Source organism: Myotis daubentonii, chromosome 14 (genome assembly GCF_963259705.1).
Source record: "Myotis daubentonii chromosome 14, mMyoDau2.1, whole genome shotgun sequence".
NCBI lineage: Eukaryota > Metazoa > Chordata > Mammalia > Chiroptera > Vespertilionidae > Myotis > Myotis daubentonii.
Window position 1 is genome coordinate 28,760,602 of NC_081853.1, and position 12,952 is coordinate 28,773,553.

A 12,952-nucleotide genomic window follows, 5' to 3' on the forward strand; every position below is an offset into this window, starting at 1 on the left:
AAAGTGCACGCCCTAAAATGATGTTTATGGGGAGTTTTTAATGATGTGGGAGAACGTTCAAAATATAATGCTTGGGAGAGAAAGCAGGGTATGCAACATGTGGACAGGTTGAGTCCAACTGTGTTAAATAGATATATCTCAATATACAGCCATCATTATGATATTTGACTATATTTGAGATTTAATACATATCCAGGAACAGATTTTCTGATACCCAAATATAACTCAAGCCTCAAGCTTACAGAAATGTAGGAATCCAAAGCCTCTTCCTTGAGATTTCAAGGATTCCCCTAGAAAAGGGGATTTTGTTTTTCTAGGGGTTGTCCCTCATCTCTTATTCCAAACTCTCTTTTCGGCTCAGTTATCGATCCCCTGAAGAGACCTCAGCCCAGTCCCACTGTACCTGCTCCTCTCCCTAAGCCGCTCTGTCCCTCTCAGGACAAAGACCCTCCTGCATTCCCCAAGCACCAGCAACATCAGGCCGTTTTGTGAAACAGACCTTTATCCTAAAGGTTTGCGGAGAGTCAGGGGGTGGGCTGCAGCAGAGAGCAGGAATGTGTTGAGAGCTAGAAATCGGGCTTCGGTCTCTCAGGGTCGCTGGCCATCTGTGCCCCAAGCAAACTTGATCTGGCTTCTCCTCACCGAAGAGGCAGGCTGATGCTGGTGTCACCAGCTTCGCATTCTGCCTGTGAGTGCTCCTGTTCCTCTCTGGCTCCCAAGTTCGGGTCGCTCTCTGTGTCTTTCTGTGTCCCCTGCTCTCCATTCCATCCCTCCTGTCTATCTCTCCCTGGGAATCCCTCATTTCCTCCCTCTGTGTGTTCCTGTCTCAGATAACCGCATACGCTTCCCACTGTGTTCACATCGTTTCTTTTCTGATTGCCAGAGCTCCAGCCATGGAACCTCCCTTCCTCTGGCTCCCAGCAGAGGACTAAAAGACTTCTGTCTGATTAGTAGCATGCAGAGAACTCACAGAACTTTCCGTGTTTCCCACCCAGACTCGCCAAAGAGGACAAGGGACGGCAGCTAATAAGCCCATTAAGGTGTCTTCCCCAGCAAACATCTTCCTTGTCCTTCAGCCCAAATGCAGAAACAGCTGCAGCTTTAAAAATAGCCTGCTTTCATCTTTTGACGGAAACGTGCCAAAATTTTAACACTGGCTGTCTTTGGGTGGCAAGAAATGCTTTGATGTTATGATTTTTTCCCCTATTTTTCTGAATTTTCCGTTGTCCAAGGCAAGCATGAACTATTTTATCAGAGTAAAATCTCCAAAGTATTATGGACCTGCCAGATCTCTGATGTAATCTTTGCAATAGCCTTAATAGGTAGATACTAATATGCCCATGTAGAGGTTCAGAAATTTTAGGCAATTCGCTCAAAGTCAAACAAGCAGAGATGAAATTTAAAGGACACCTCGGCGACTAAATCATGCTGCTTGTAGAGGCCCAGCCTCTACTTCACCTGTAAATACAGAGCCCTTCACACACCTGAGAGCTTACTAGATTCTCCAAACTGTCTCGATGGGCTCCTCACTGTAAATGCAAGGGGTTCTGTTCAATATGATTTGCAATATTAGCCTTCTCTGGGGGAGAATCCTGCTCTCCTATCTCACTAACACCAGGTCTGTAACTTGTGGGAGGACTATACATCTTGAGTCTGTGAACTTGGAATTGGCATATGATTTCCTTAGGCTAATAAGCCATGAATGAAAGGATATGTCATCTCTGCATATAAGTGGTAAAAGCCAACTTATGGTTTTCCATGTCACTCTCCCCTCTGCCACAAAGCAATGTCCCCAAGATGGCCACTATGTAAACATGGAGTAGAGCAGAGCTGTAGTTGACCCATGATGGACATATGGCCCAAGCAAAAAATAGATCTTTGTTTTTGTAGGAGATATAGCTATGGGGGTTGTTTGTTACCACAGCAGAACTTAGCCTAAGGTGACTAACTCAATATATGCAAAACTGCAAATGCATAAGCAGTTACTAATTTGTTTTATACTCCCTTCTCTTGGAAGACAAAATAGAGGGAGTCTTGACTAAAGAATTAGTGTGAAGTTCCATGTGTCCTTTCTTTTTAAAAATGTATTTTTATTGATTTCAGAGAGAAAGAGAGAGAAAAAGAGAGATAGAAACATCAATAATGAGAGAGAATCCTGCATGCCCCCCAACCTGGGCATGTGCCCTGACCAAGAATCGAACCATGACCTCCTGGTTCATAGGTTCACGCTCAACCACTGGGCCACACCAGCAGGGCCATTTGTCCTTTCTGAAAATGATCTTGGGAAAATTATGCCCTCCTCTAGGATGCATTTCTGCAGCACACTCTCCCGATAGGGCAGGCTGTCAGAATCAGTCCCAATTACAGGCTCTGGACTGTCCAAGGAGAGACAGGCCAATTAGTGCATGGCTGTCAGTCATCAGAGGACCATGTGAAAGGGAGCACTCAGCCTTCTCTCCTCCCCTAGGGGCACTGGGCTCTGACCAACTGCAGCCACAACTGGAGGCTGGAGGCTCAGATGCCATTTGAGCAAAGCATGAAGCAATAAAGAGCAATGAAAGGAAGGCTGGGGCGATGCAGGCAATTACCACCTTTGGTCTGAGCTCCATGGAGCCACCAGCCTTCACAGACAGTCTGTGCTCTACATGCCTTTAGCAAAGCTGCCTTGGAGGGAAGAATAGCAACTTCACCAAAAAGCTGAAGGCTCGGAGTGAAATGAATAGCTGTTATCACTGGGAAATGGGCAGGAGAGAAAGCAGACGTTGCTTCTGCTACTGGATGAAGCAGTCAAGCGATCTTTCAAAGAATCCCTGGAGGGTGGACCTGGTCCTCTCCTTGCTAAGTGACTCAGCTGGTAGTTGTGTTGCTGAAGTATCTTTATTCAATTTGTTCTTTTCTCAGGCCATTTCATCATTCTTGCATTCTTTCATCCGGGCCATCATTCTTTCCTTCACTCATTTTGTAATTCATTCATTCATCCCTTCACTCATTCAGCCAGTAAGACCTCTGAGCACAGTACTGTTCCAACTACTGGCAGCATACAGAGGAGGTGTGGGCAAGAGGGCAGGCAGGGCCAGTGGGAGAGGGAAGGACACAGAGCCATGATTCACAGCAGAGCCTTTGCTACTCGAGTACAAAAAAAAAAACACTCAGTGGTGAAGTTTGCAGTCCTGGCTATTATTTTAGGATCTGGGATATGGGCAAAACTGCTGGGGGCTAATTCCAGCAGGTCATAAATGCAAAAAGTTCCTCAAAAGGTTGGTGGATCTTGAGGCTTCAGCAGGACTGAAGATACATGTTATTGCCTGCTGGAATAGCTGAAAGCATTTCCCCAAACCTAAAGAGCTGCATATATTATTGCCTGCTGCCTGACGGCCGAAGGCAGTTCCCCCAACCTGACAATGCCTACTGTATACCAAACCTTACCTTTGATATGTATATATGCTTTGCTTTAGGGTAATTTGTGTTAATAAAAAGCTAGGGGTCCAGAGATTCGGAGAACTTGGTTACTGAAGCTAGGTCTCCTCTGGCTCCCCACAAGAATGCATTCCAAATTTATATTTCATGTCTAGTCTCTTTATTAATTTACTCTCAGCCCTTCTCCAGATTCCTGAACCCTTCTAGCTGCTGAGAAACATCCCAGTACAAAACCTCTCCCTTGCTACAGGTATAGCCCTAACCACTACATCACGCGCAGAAACTTAGGCACAGAGACAGGAGCCATGTGGCAACCTGGGCCCCTCCATGAGCTCCTGTGGACAAATACTGGTTGGTAGGAGGTGTGGCAGACGTGGATATACACTGCTCAGATCCGTCTCCCGAAAAGGCTTGCTTCCCAAGTGGGAGAGGCATGGCTTCCTGACAGCCTCCAGCTGCTAATTTCTGCAAGGTCTGCCCCAGTTTTTAAGGCAAAGTCAAGCTATTCTCAGGCCAGACCCCAGCCAATGACTAAGCAAAGTGGGGTTCAGGGGCCTGGCCATTTCCATCCAACACAGGGCTTCTCTAGTGGATAATCTAAGCTCCGGAGTGCCACAGGATGACAAAGACTGTCAGTCAGCATCATGGTCTGTCAGCTGCCCCAGTCCATTCCTGCTTCTGCCCCTTCTCTCTGCCGTAAACCTTTTGTACCTTTACTTCCATCTCAGTGGCTGCTTCATGGAGACCCAATCAGGCCCAGAAGGGCAGGAGGGGACATGGAAGGGAGGAAAGAGTGAACGGGCTCTTCAGGCACTGAGTCGGGGCAGTTTCTTGCCAGCTCTTTCTCAGAGGACAGATCGAAGTCCAAGGATGACTTTGCTGAAAGGATCCTGTCATCTTTTTCTAAGGTTCTCACCTGAGGCAGGACAGCATCATTTAGGAGACACTGGGTTAGTGGAGAAGACCAGGACATAGCCCTATGTTCCAACCGACCAGTTGGACAGACTACTCTGTGAGCATTAGAGGTGGCTCGGAAGGGACCAGTGAGTGCTGCAGACCCTAAGGAACAATTGGAGGTCAGGGCTTTGCTTAGGCAGTCAGGTAGAAACACCAACATGTTCGACTGCAAGGACATGCATCACAGAGGGCTTCATGGAGGAGGTGATATTTGATCTGAGCCTTGAAGAATGAGCTCCCTGGGAAGGCAGGCACACACCAGGGCCCAGGGCCTGCTCTGCAGACATGTGTTTTAGAGATCTGAGCCTAGCCCAGAGTATCCCTCAGCAACAGAAACTGACTCTGGCTAATATAGAAGAAAAGATTTGCAGGGAGGCCACTAGGCAGCTGAAGAACCAAGCAGGGGGCAGACAGAAACCTAGAAGTTCTGGGGCCCTATGTGCCAGGAGCTCCTCAACAATCCTGCCAGGGTACCACCATTTTTAGCCTCTGAGTTTCTCTGCTCACAATTCAGGTTCTGGGCAGAGGTAGTGTCCTCCCATTAGTTAGGGTATGGTCTGATGCCTTGATTAAGAGGCCCAGCAAGACAGTATGCATACTCCAAGAGATAAGAAGAGAAAAAGAAGAATGTGAAGTCCCAGAGACAAGGAGGAAGAGGTTTCTACAAAGGCAGTGGCCAACATTATCAAAGGTGGCCTATAGGCCAGTGAAATGAGGACAAAGATTTCCTCATAGAGCAGTGTCAGTATGGAGGCAGGGACAGAAGCTAGATGCTCTGGGTAGAGGATTAAATGGGAGGAGAGGTGTGGACAGGCCACTTCTTTGAGATGTCTGAATAAGAAGAAAAGGCAAGAGATTGGTTGTTAGAAAGCTCAGGGGTAAAGAGAGGATTCTTTTAGACTTGAGCCTCTTTATAAGCTCAGAGGAAGGACCAGGGAAAAAGTGAAGGCGAAGATACAGAAGAGAATGGTTGTGACAGCCCACGGTCCGAGGCAGGAGGATGGGGCAAGGGCCTAGGCAGAAGGACTGGCCTTTGAACTCTATCTGTGCCCTTGTTGTTATTTTAAGCTCCATTCAGCCATCAGCTCCTTGAAAGCATGAAATCACATCTTTGTAAGTGGAACAGAAATGGTGTTGCCTGGGGAATCAAGAAACCAGAATTTTAGGACCAATAGGTGTTATCATATTATGTGAGGCTGCATGTTACTCATATCCAACTAGCCTGGCCAAATAACTTTTTGATTTTCTTACACAATAAGAAGTCTGTAGGCAGGTGATTTAGAACTAACACAGCAGCTCTATGATGTATTTGGCCATCAGACTCCATCTAATTATCCACTTAACCATTGGTAGCAAGTAACTTTGTAGTTCATGCTTGTCACCTCATAGACTCAAGACGGCTGCTTGGCCTCCAGGATCAGATCCACATTCTAAGACAGAAGAAGGAAGGAGAGGGACTGGGAGCTCCTGTGTTTGGAAGACAAAGCCTCCTTAGTGATTCCAAGCAAACTCCTGTTCGCTTCTCATGGCCACTTGTAGCTGCACAGGAGCCTACCACTCCAAACTAAATGTGGGCTTCGTTGTACCTTGGCTTCCCTGCATCTCTGCCTTTCCCTAACAGCATATTTTGGGGGGTCCTTTTGGGGATTTGTTATGAGAGTCTTAGTGAGGGATTAGATTCAGGGACCTTCCCTCCAACATCCAAAGTCGAAAAGCTTAGCCAACACCTTCCCCAGGACAGACAAGGGAGTATGTCCTAATCTTGGCCAATCAGAGAGTCTCTCCCAGGACTCTGACTCATGAATAAGTGAAATAATACAGAAGAAATGGCTAGAACTTAATCGTCTACCCCTGCAGTGGCATTCTGTCTAGACCAGCGGTCACCAACCTTTCAGACCTCACGGACCACCAGTTGTCCGCAGATCGCCAGTTGGTGACCGCTGGTTTAGACCATTTCTGCTCAGAGATCATTCCTAGGGATTTCACTTCCTAACTTTCCAGAACTGCTTTCTTGCCATCCCTTCCCAAGACTGGATCTCCAACCTTCCAATCCTACAATAAACTCATGTCTACTCAGTTAGCAGAGACTATTTCAGTTGTTTTGTAACAGCAGCAACGAAACAACAACAACAAAGATCCTGATACTCCAACCCCAACTCTGACCAGCTGTGTGTGGTCTTGGGAAAATCATCGAACCTCTTTGGGTACTCTCTTCTCATGGAACAATGATGGCTTAGGCCTAAAGTGCTTTCCACTGTGAACAATGTATCATGACTCTGACCTCCTTAGAAGGCCTCTTTGTACCAAGTGGACCCAGATGGACATCAAAGCCCAGATTACAGTTTCAGCAACAGGAGCAGAATATAAAAGCTCCATTAAGGTATATAATTTACAGCATTGGAGTGCTGCCACTGGAACATTCCTTAGACAATTAAGCCCAGGTAGATGCTAACCAAAATGCACTCGACTGCTGCTGGCACCAGAGGGCAATGTTTTTATTAGCAAATTGGCACGATTTGATGTCTTCTTGCCATAATTTCAAAGGTCCACTTATCAATCCCATGATGCCAACTGTTCTTTTTTTAAAAAATATATATATATTTTATTGATTTTTTACAGAGAGGAAGGGAGAGAGATAGAGAGTTAGAAACATCGATGAGAGAGAAACATCGATCAGCTGCCTCCTGCACATCTCCTACTGGGGATGTGCCCGCAACCCAGGTACATGCCCTTGACCGGAATCGAACCTGGGACCCCTCAGTCCGCAAGCCGACGCTCTATCCACTGAGCCAAACCGGTTTCAGCTCCAACTGTTCTTAATTATAAGACTGCTTACCTGAACCAGGGTAAACCCTGTTTTTGAGGGAGGCTCTGTTTCCCATGTTAAAACCTCTTCTGCAGCAGACATGCATCTGTCTAAGGAAACGTCACAATACAGAGCAGAGGCCTCTGTAAATTCGGAGTCTGCACCTTTAAGGAAACATGACTTCGTTAGAACAGCAAAATGGCCCCAGTTTGGCCTTATGTTCTACCAAAAGCTCATTGCTTAGCTGCATTTAATAATCCATGAAACAATTTCTATTAACTTTAGTGTGTGAATTGTGCAGCTGAAGAATAGGTAAAAAAAAAAAAAAGTGTGAAGCAGGAATAAAAAATATGCAGAAAATGAAAATGAGTGAGATCATAAATATTTCATCAAGGCCTCTATTTTCAGGTAAGCAGTTACCATCTTGGGCCCCCAAATGCCAACAGACACTACAGAACACCATTCTGAATTATTAAAATGACTAGGGGAAACTTTTTTCTTCTTACTACTTTTAGATGAGTATGTAGCCTTCTGAGCTAACCTTTGCTTAAATATTTAACACAGACATTGGGTCGAACATACAGTAGTAAAAGTTCTCAATCTAATACTCACCTGTAATTATGAATCATATTATATAATGTATCTCAGCCACTTCATTTTATTTTTCTCTCTCTCTACTATGGCAATTCTCCCCAATTTAAGAGGAATCCAATCTGAATTAAAGTCTGCATTCTAGAACATTTTTGAAATATATATTTACTGATTTTGTTTGGTTTTCATTGGCTCAATTTATTCATTCATTCAACAAATATTTATTGAATACTTAGCAGGTGGCAGGCACTGTTCTAAGTGTGGGGACATATCAAGGAACAAAACAGAACAAAATATTTTAAAACTCAGCCCTTTTTGGACCTTATACTTAAGTGAGGGAGACAAATAATGAATAAAAATATATGTCAATGACAAATAGTGAGTGCTATGAATGGAGTGATACGGGGGGTGGGGGGGTCTGTTTTGGTTGTGTAGGTAGGGTGGTCTATTAGAGAGCTAATGAGTTGGACAAGTTACCTTGGGAGTGAGAAAGTGTACCATTTCAGTGGCTCTGGGGGACAAGCAGGCCCAGTGTGTTCAAGGGACAGCAACAAAGCCAGGGAGACTGGAGGCGAGGAATGGTCACTGTCAGGAGACCATGTCAGGGAGAGTTGGTCAGGGCCCTGGAGGCCATCAGGGAGGACTGGGTATTTTATCTTATTTGTAGTAGAAGCCACTGAGGGCTTATGAGAGGGCAAGTATTGTGAACTGATTCATATTTTAAAGGGATCACTTGCACTTCATAGTAAGTATGGCCAATGGTGGCTTTCTAGAGGAGGCTTGCTTCAATGGCCATATAAGAAAGAGTTGGCATTGGCACTCTCTGTTTATTGGTGGTAAGAAAACACCCACCTGTGCAGGACCTGGACTGCTTGGCAAGTCTGCCCTCTTCGATCATTTAAAAAGTCTACCAGTCTCCTTTCTGAGCACTCAAAAGCCAAGGGCCCATCCCAACACAGAGCTAACCCAGTTCTCAGTCCCATCATGATCTGCCCAAGAGCAAGTTTTCCAGAATGTGTTTGGGATACATCTCTAGGCCAGAGACAGTTTGCTTAAAGTGCTCCTATTAAAGCTTCATTGGCACAACATTAAGTCATAGAAGAAAACTGCACAATAATGTTATAGCTTGATCTCATTTGGTAACACACTTTTATGCCTAGAAATAATTTGTCAAATGTTAAAAAAAATGAGCTAACATAGCGGTTCAAGTTTTTCCCCTTAGAGATTTCCCCTCCAACAGCCTGTTTCTTTAGTGGACAATTTTGAGGCATGTTCTTTACACTGCTTTCTAGTTTTCCCACAGATTAAGCTCCAGACACCTGTTATAGCTGGCTGAACAATGCATCCTTTACTGGACTCCCAAATAAACTACTTGAGCCCTTGTCTCGAGATCTGCTTCTGAGGGAGCCAGACTCAAGCATCCTCTTACATAGGGAGCATTACCTGCCCACTTCCTTGAGCCATAAGGGCAGATAGGGTTCTGGAGAAATAAAGCTTTCCAATAAAGGAGATACAGCACTACCTGGTTTTGCTCAGTGGATAGAGCATCGGCCTGCGGACTGAAAGGTCCTGGGTTCAATTCCAGCCAAGGACACATGCCCAGGTTGTGGGCTCAATCCCCAGAGGGGGGCATGCAGGAGGCAGCCAATCAATGATTCTCTCTCATCATTGATGTTTCTATTTCTCTCTCCCTCTCCCTTCCTCTCTGAAATCAATAAAAAGGAAATAAAAAAAGTATTCTCTTTAAAAAATAAAAAAATAAAGGAGAGATACAAATATATGATCCCAATTGTACCCATGATCCAGTAGCCCCCTTGTGCCCTCAAAAAAAGGGCATAATTATTTTTTTAAAAATATTTTTATTCTACTCTATCCATTTTACTCTGTCCACTGAGCCAAACCGGCTAGGGCAGGGCATAATTCTTATCTAGACATTTCCTCTTCTGAAAATATTAGGAGCCAGTTGCCTCTCCAGAATGGATTTCTCAACTACTGCTTCTTGCCCCTCCCCACTTAGACGAGGTACAGTGTGGCCATTATTCCTACCTCCCACCATTAAGAGACACTACTTTGTGCCGAGGAAGCCAGCTTCCCGCCCTGACCAAGCTTTGGTTAGTCTTCACTACCCAGGCAAAGGAGCACCCCTTGCAGGAGGAAGCCATGCCCAGTCTGTCTCGCCCTCTGTGTCCAGCCTCTCCTTCCCTAGGTCAGGGCCCAGACTCAGAATGAATTAGGCCTTGACTTTAATTCAACCTGTGAAACCAACATGCTACACAGAGATTCTTAGAAGTCCCTAATTCTCATGAGCCTCAACTCTGCTGGGAGACAAACTGAGATATCAATAAGAGAACATCCAAAGATAATTATCCTTAAATTTTGTTAAATCTCAGAGTGGGGATGGCCTAAGTATGGCACATAATCCAGAGGCAATAAAAAAGAAAAGAACAATAAGTTTGACCAATATTTAAAATTTTTGAGCTTTTAAAAATAGTTTTTAAAATGAAACACACACACACACACACACACACCCAATAACTAACCTTGTACATATAGATACTAAGCCACTTAATCTTCCCCAAGAGGTAGAGGTTGTTACCTCCAATTTCAGAGAGGGACAATGAGACTTAGAGAGGTAAAGTGACTTTGCCTAAGGTTACCTTGTCAAGGCACATGGACAGTGTACCTGTCCAGCCAACCTCAGGGAAGCACTGTGAGGACCCGCTGACCAGGCAGGGGCCCAGAGCCAGTATTATAAAAACACTCTCTATACTAACAATTTGTCACCAATACTAGGAAAAGCTGGGTATTATGTGTGCAGCAATCACAAAACCTTGACATCACTCTTGATGTCTGTTTTTTGCACACTCCAATTCACTCCATTAGGAAATTCTTTTGGCAGAAACTGATGAATCTGGACCTTTGCCCTACCACCCCTGAGAGGATTTGGATTTATGGAGGGTCCTGAGTGGGCAGAGGAAGCCAGGCCACATTGGAGAGACAAATTCAGGAAATAAATTACCTAAGAAGATCTCAGAGGATAGGGACTCAAATCTCCAAGACCCCAGGATTTTGTTGTGATTGCTTTTCTTAGCCTCAATTCTGTAGGGCTTTCTAAAACAGCCTTTCTTTCTACCTTCCCCTGCAAATCTATAAGCTTCCTGTCCCAAAAACCTTCATCCACTCCTGGTTTGAGATCTCAGAGCTCACCCCGGCAGGTCTTGGGAATGAAGGTGTAAATTTGTCAGGAGAAGGGAGGCAAGGGCACAGTAAGAGAGTAAATCCCCATCTAACATGGCAGAAAGTCAATAGATAAATCAAAATATCGCTATGTAAGCTTATTTTTGTAGCGACAAGGGGTGACCACCAGAAGAACTAAATGGAGGAACTGACATAAAGGGCTGTGTGTGGGGAGCAGGAGAGCGGGGCCTGCTGCTTTCATTTCGGGAACATTTAGACCATTTTATTGTGTAAAAAGTGCTGCTCTTGCATTACTTTGATATATATTTTTAATTTGATCTTTAAAAATTAAAGTAAAATTAAATGACTTAAGAAATAAAACGCAATACAAAACAGGAAAATAAAAAGCAAATAAACACGCACACCACTGTCAGGGGGTGGGGGCAGGGAAGGGGGAGGGGCGAGTGGGCGGGGCTTGGGGCGGGCGCAGAACCCGGTCTCCTGGGGCCGACCCCAGGGAGGGGGCGGGGCGAAGAGCTAAGTTTCCTGTGACTCCGCCCACAGGGGGAGCCCGCGGAGCGCGGGGTCAAGACCGCTGACGACCCGGCCCCGGCGCGGGGTCGTACCGGGCGCGTCCGGGGGTGGCCCCGCTGAAGGGGGCTTGGCACTCCGCGCCCCGGCTCTCCCCTCCCGGGGGCGTGGGCGCGGGCACAGCCCCGGTTCGGCCTCCGAAGTCCCAGTCCCGGAAGTTCCCCTGAGGAGCCGCGGGACGCAGGTAAGCGCACCCGGCCGCCCTGTCAGCCCGCCTGTGCCCTCGCGGGCGCCCGCCCGGACCTGGACGCCGGGGCGACAGGTGGCGGCGGGGTGCAGAGCCTCGCAGCGCGTTCTGGCCTGGGCCGCCTCGTCCACCGCCCCCCGTTACTCCGGTAGTTTTGACCCGAGGTCGGCCGACGTGAGTTCGAATGCCCCCTCCGGCGCTGGTGCTCTTGGCCGCTACACAGAAGGGCCCGCTCCTGCTTACCGCGCGCCCCGAGGGCCGCCGCTGGCCTGCGCGTCGGTCGGGGACACCGCTGGGGGCGAAGGAACTCACAGTCGCGGGGAGCGCACAGTCCGGTGGGAACGACCCGCGCCGCGAAGACAGAAAGCGCTGCCTAGGGCGCGGGGCGAGCATTCAACAGGTGGTCCCGGTCTGCAGGGGGCGCTGGGGTTCCAGCTTCTATATGAAGCCAAGGACTCCAGGGTGGAGGGCAGAGGAGCAGACACATCTCGTCGGGAGAGAATGTGACCCAGTTGAGTGAAGAGGACAGTCGGTGGGGCTGGTCTGCTCAGAACTGGGGGACAGGGGGTTCCTCTGTAAAATGGGCGTCTTCGCACTCCCTGAAGGTGGAGGGCGACCGGAAGTGACCTGGCGGTGTTCCAGGTGTGCAGGGAGTGAAGGCACGTGGGGGCCTTTCTGGATGGAGCAGGATGTTGATCCTCATAAAGGGTGTCCCAAAATTCACGCAAGAAGTAATTTTGATATAAAACACAGGTTTATAATTAAAAATTGTAAATTTTTTATTGACTCATAAAGTATACAGTATAGGGTTAGGTATGGAATAGCATATCGGGTAAACGGCCTCCACGGCTTTGCTGGCACATACGCGCTCTTTTGTTATTGCCTGAGCAGCCGCATTTTCGAAGAAGAATGGTCGGATGATGCCTCCAGCCCCAAATCCGCACCAAACAGTGACACGCTGTGGATGCATTTGTTCTCAACAATCACTCGTGGATTTTCTGAACCCCAAATGCGACAATTTTGTCGATGAACCAAGCCATCAAGATGAAAATGAGCCTCATCGAAATTCAGCCACATTTATGCAAAATGTGGAAAATTTCAACAAAAGAGTGCGTATGTGCCAGCAAAGCCGTGGAGGCCGTTTACCCGATATGCTATTTCATACCTAACCCTATACTGTATACTTTATGAATCAATACAAAATTTACAATTTTTAATTATAAACC

General features: G+C 46.6%; 1 protein-coding gene across 8 annotated transcripts in view; it reads left to right on the top strand.

The window, feature by feature from the left end:
• Positions 1-11,495: 11,495 nt before the first annotated feature.
• NMNAT3 (nicotinamide nucleotide adenylyltransferase 3) overlaps positions 11,496-12,952 on the top strand; it is a 94,780-nt gene continuing 93,323 nt past the window's right edge. For 7 of the 8 annotated variants that reach the window (XM_059663793.1, XM_059663792.1, XM_059663791.1 and 4 more), the window contains exon 1: positions 11,496-11,723. The gene's annotated coding sequence lies outside the window, so the exon portion shown is untranslated. Of the gene's footprint in view, positions 11,724-11,881; positions 11,901-12,952 lie in introns of those variants that run through there. The other variant, XM_059663790.1, reaches the window with a different exon arrangement.